The sequence below is a fragment of the Lytechinus variegatus genome, chromosome 2 (genome assembly GCF_018143015.1).
Source record: "Lytechinus variegatus isolate NC3 chromosome 2, Lvar_3.0, whole genome shotgun sequence".
In the NCBI taxonomy this organism is placed as follows: Eukaryota; Metazoa; Echinodermata; class Echinoidea; order Temnopleuroida; family Toxopneustidae; genus Lytechinus; species Lytechinus variegatus.
Window position 1 is genome coordinate 83,293,469 of NC_054741.1, and position 6,000 is coordinate 83,299,468.

A 6,000-nucleotide genomic window follows, 5' to 3' on the forward strand; every position below is an offset into this window, starting at 1 on the left:
TGGGCTATAAGTAAATGGAAAGCGATGTCATTATATCCCAAATTGCTTTTAGATAATTCAATACGATAATTTAAAGGATGCTGATCGATTTTCTAGTCGCGTATCATCGGGTAGATTGTTCCATAGCACTTTGTTTTAACAATTTAATTGATACGTGAGCAAATCACGAGTCGAAAATTTTCATTGAAAACTGTCACGAAGAGGGAATTTTAAGAAGTTTGTTATATAATTATTATATATAGAGGTATAGGAACTATACCTTTGCCCTATACATAACTTAATCAAAATGCTAGCGCGCAGCGCTAGCTGATTTGACAACCAGACCTGAAATGGGATATTTTTAGAACTTTATGGAACACACGAAGAGGATAGTTACTTGAGAGCTCAAATAAACGAGCGCACAGAGCGAGCTTAAAATGTTGATATTCAGACCATATAAAACGGAAATTTTATGAAGCACCTTTTTCAAATCAATTTGAAAATCAAACAAAATAATGAAAGCTCGAGCGATGTCCAAGTTGAAATAAGTTTTGTATATTGACTTCAAACTTGATATTAAGCTCTATATCAGCCTATCCCTGGAACAGATTCTTTTACAGTTTATTTCTCTATTTCTTTTCCGAGTTTGAAGACTATATAGAGTATCCCAAAGGGAGCCCCTGTCTACACCGGAGAGACAAGAGAAGAAAAACAATACAAGACAAAAAATTGAAGAAAAAAATACAAATTAAATAAAATTAAAATTTAAGGAGAAAAAAAAGAAAGGAAAAAAAGGAGAGGAACAATTTTAAAGGACACGTCGAAGAAAAGAAAGAAAATATAGTATGCCCAACAAACAACAAAAATATTGAGCAAGATATGCATCATCAATCAAGCAATGCGAGCGCGAAGAGCGAGCGAAAATTTTATGTAGTGACATATGGATTTGTTTATTTTCCAAGTCTCCCCGTAAGGGAGTCCCCCTCATCTTATTTCATTTACTCGTCTTCCTTCTCTTATTTTCATTTTATTTTTTCCTTTAACCTTCTCTTCCCCCTTCGTATTTCGTTTTGCTCTGCCAATAAGGGGGGGGGGGGAGGGGGTTGGGGAGCCCGTACCCCTGGATCCGGCTTCGATAATATACGGTACCTGTCGTGTCTTGCGCGCTTTCGGCCATTCAATTCCATTCCGCGCGCTGTTTTTGGATGTTGATTGTTGATCTACCACGTATAGGATCTCCGGTGCAGCCGTCAATGTTTTTCAGTTGTAAAACTTCATTCTCTGGGATCATGTAAAGCAGTGAAATATAATCATTGCCCAACATGGGAGGTAAACATTCTCGGAACCAACGTAGGCAATCATCTGCTTCACAATCACAACGTTCGGTAAGTGGTCTTTAGGAATTTGGCCCTCCTTTTTGCCACTCATGCACGTTTCGAAGACAGAGCGGGGTTGATGACTTCGCCCTCGGGAGTCCATCCCGGTGGTATGATCGGTGCTATGCTGTCGTTCGAGAATTACAGCAGCGCTCTGTTTATGGCCTCTAACTTACACATTACGTTACAGACCATTTATGACGTTAAATAGTCAATGGTTCATTACAAACTGTGTTATAAACAGTGCTCTTCAACCATTTTGAAGTCAAGGTCCACTTTTCAGACTTTAATTTTAAATCAAAGTAAAAAATTTCCAGTGAACTCAAGTTTGACTAGCCTGGAGCCGTCTGGGGAGTAAATTCATCTACCTACGTAGGGTTACTCCCCTAACGCCTGGCTTTGCTAAATTATGTGCCTCTCTGTAGAGGCCAGGATTACCCTTGTTGAACCTAGACCTAAATCACCAATTTTTTTTTCGCCCAAAGTTGTGTACATGGGCAAGTTTTATGTTTACCCCCATTTTTTAGCATTTTTGTTAATTTTCATTTAATAAATAGCAGTAAAATTGAAAAAAGAGCAAGAGTGTTCACTTACCCCGTCTGTTTACGTCGCCATTTTTATTTCTTTTGTTATCGATACCTAGGCTAGATACACACGCGTGCAGAGCAGCAACTTAGATTTTAAAAATACTTGGATTTGCCAATTAATATCACGATTCGTAAAATATTTGTTTCGGTTGATAAATATAAAGTAATTTATATGATATTTATTGATTAAAACAATATACTGCAACAACACTGTAGATCTGCCAACTTGGATTAAAAAAATACTTGCATCTGCCAATAGATATCAGGAATCGCAAAATATTTGTTTCAATCAATAAATATCATATATATTTATCAACCGAAACAAATATTTTATGAATCGTGATATTAATCGGCAAATGCAAGTATTTTATTGATGTTAATTGTATTTTATTCAATAACTTTTAATTTGTGAATATTTTGTTCATTCTAATAGAAAAAAACAATGAAATCATTTGTAGTAGCGTACATTCAATAAAATGTTGATCAATACAATGATAAATTTCATATTACACAAGTATGGCATAGAAAGCAAAATAAACAGTTATTGTGTGCTAAAATCCCTTGATGTTTTGTTATTGTTTTAAATGACTTTGCAAAAGTTGTAAATTTTTTTCATTTTCAAGTTCACTATAAAAATTTGTACCGATCAGTGAGAGTTTTCTGAAAGTATTTCAGCCATTTTATTGAAAAATATCCAGTTGCAATTTGATATTGTTAGAAAGTTAAACCTTTCCCAAATTACAGTTATTACAAGTTCTTACATGTAGATGTGAGTTTTTTTCTGGGCATCTATGTTTAGCAGTCATGGTGTTATGGATATTTATTAATTCTAATATTACTTGGATATTTGTATTGGTGTTGGAAAACCTACATGTGGTGGGGGGGGGGGGGTGAGTCGGGTGCACAATATATAGAAATTACATGTACATGTATATGTACATGTATGTACATTTTACAGGTGACAGTGTTTGATTCCCAAACTCAAAGCTGATTTATCAATAGAACTAAATGAATTTTACTAAAGTACTTTATTATTACCGGTATCAATGATATTCTAATTCATAATGTATTCAATTACCATTCAATCATTAATTTAGTCACAATGCCATTTTGCTGTTATTATTGGATTATATTTATTGTCAAAAGTTTATTATTTATTTGTATACATTGTGTTTGTAAAATTGTTGATAACTGGTGAGCACCAAATTTCCATTTATTTTTGGACAATTCATTTCAGTATTCGTATTTAATTGGCAAATATTGCTAATTTTCATATTCTCTATGATTTGCTGTTTTATACAGTCAATTTTCATGAATGAACAGTTCCCCCCCAAAAAAATTGCAATTTTCTCAAGAGCTCTGTACATGTATTGAATACGATCTGAAGGTGAGTCGAATTGAAATTTGATTGTCAATTGAATTGAGAATTGAATGTACCTTTACATATTGCATGGCTGTAATGTGTAGCAAGGTCCATACAATACAATACTAATGAAACGGCTCGCTCACCAGAATAGAGACAAAAATCCATTTGCATGGTTGTAAATTCACCCGACATCTATGCTACTATTGACAGGGCAGTGTAGAATTTGTTCAATTTGCATTGCCTGTTACAATTATTTGTATTAGATGTCATTGTGCATTAGAATAAAATAACTTGGAAGGTTGAAAAGCAAATTGCTTTAGGCCATACCTGTATTCTAAGTAAGATTGATACAATGATAAGAAAATGGCCAGAAGCATTGTGGGTTGTACTCCTAAAAGTAGGAGTAATACATGTAGGTCCACCATTAAAAATTTGCATAAGAGATTAAGTTGATTGAAGTACAGTGAAATCAGCTAAACATGACATGAATTAAAATTTTTATTCAGCTTAAATGTACTGTTGTGCAAGTACACAATTAAATGTAAGGTAAACTGGCATTGGCTTATACTGCAAAATCAAAGTTTTTTTTTTGTATTTCTTGCACTCCCATAGAAAATAATTGTTGAGGATGGTCTGGAATCTGGATTTATAAAGCCGGACAATAAACTTGTTTTTATGAGTCTATTGTAACTATCATAATAGACTTGTATCCGGTGACCATGCATGATAAATCAAGTATGCCATTCCATTATTTAGTTGCTCTTTATAAACTTGATTTATATTTCTACAGTCTATTGGGTATTGACACCAAGTAATTATTTTGAACTAGATGAATAATGGTAAGTTAAGGTTAATGGAAGTTTTGTGTCATTAAACATATTATGAACTAATAATTTAAGATAAACTGGTATGTGCCCACTGCCACAGAGAATGCGAATGCACATTGACTATCATCAAACCTGCTTTTGAAATATTGTGCACTCTTGTAATTGTATTATATGACTTTCAGATTGAAGCATAAGTTTCATTTGTACTTTATCTTATTTTGTGATTGTGCTGTATTTATTATTTCAGTGAAAACTGATCCTAGTTTTCTCTGCATCTTCTGTTTGATAACGCTCCTATCTTTTGCTAGGTGACTTCCAAAACTTTGTCCCAATTCAGTATCATTTGGCTTTGCCCTCTTGTCCTATTCTTTTGATGATGTTGTATTCTTCCAAATGACTTCACCATTTTAACAGTTGACTGGTCCGCTGCACATAGAGTATTGGTTTCCTTTTCTGCCTGATGGATTGAAATTGAAAAGCTGGAATTTTGGCAATGAGATGGACAGACTGCTGCTTGATAATTTAAAAAGACAGGATTGAACAAATCTTTTAATTTGAAATGAATGAGATTGTGAATATTTGTAAGATATTTTCACATGCACTTCATCTGTTTATTCTGAGGATAGTAAACATGCTCATTTTATAACTTGAGTTTGATTTTAACAAGTAATAAAAGAATATGTACACTTTCACTTAAAGTACACGTAGGAATTCAATTTTATGCCTGTGTCAATTCTGGTGATAATATAGATTTTATGTTATGTATGCAAACTTGAGTGCAGTTATTTCCTGAAATTGTGAAATTGATGATTAAAAAAAAATAATGGAAAATTACAAGCTGTGAGATTGAGGAATAGTTGATATTTTAGGGCAGACTAAAAATTACAAAATTTGTAGAAATATGAGCTGGATGTTTTTCCTCTTTCTTTCAGATCCCAAGTCGGAGTTCTAGTGATCATAGCTTCCAGAGGATATGGTCTCGAACATCAAGAAGGAGGAGGAGTGTAGTCTCACTAACAGACCCTTATCTTGCATCAAGGACTACCTGGCCAGTACCTCAGAGTGAGGCTATGTTCTTACCTGAATATGAAGTCAATCCAAGGAGTGCTGAACAAGAGTATAAGGTAAGAATGTGTGTTTTCAAAGGACCCATGCAATACTAATTCAAGTTGATTCCCATTGAAGCAATAATGCAATTTATATTTTCTCATTTGATTATCTGAATATGTATAGATTTTTAAAGTACTTTTGAAAGACTATTTTTCAACGTGCTATACACTAATAAAGCTCCACAAATGAGTTATAATCAGGACTGTGCATCGATTGGAATTAACTTGGATCAGATTGCATGGCCCGTTGAAGTATATCCTTGGAAGAATGAACTGTTGGATTGAAATCTTTTTGCTTGGTCAAGTATGATTTTCTGTGTAAGATATTGAAAGGGGTAACATCAAGCATGGAGCTATAAAACACAGATTAGCCCCATGCATCAAGTACCAATTCAGGAATCTTGAAGTAATCCCATAAGAAGCTCTTCCCGAATAAACTGTAATGGGAGTGTAGTAGTACAAGTAAAAGCTTTGCTCCTAGAGGTTACAACATCCTGGAACCTACAGGAGGTTCTACATGTGTGCAATGTACCAAGATCTGACCTGTTTTGCATGCATGCTTCTGGAGACCATGTTGTCATCCATCATCGTCTGTTCCATGATCCAGCGTTAACATCCCATGCAAATAGCTTCGTTGGTCTGTTATGCATCATGGGTAATTGGCTATGTCACTTTAAGATTGTCACTTTACAAAACAGGGCTGCAAACATTAAAGGAAAATAAAATCTTTGGAACAAGAAAGCTTGTGTAGAAACA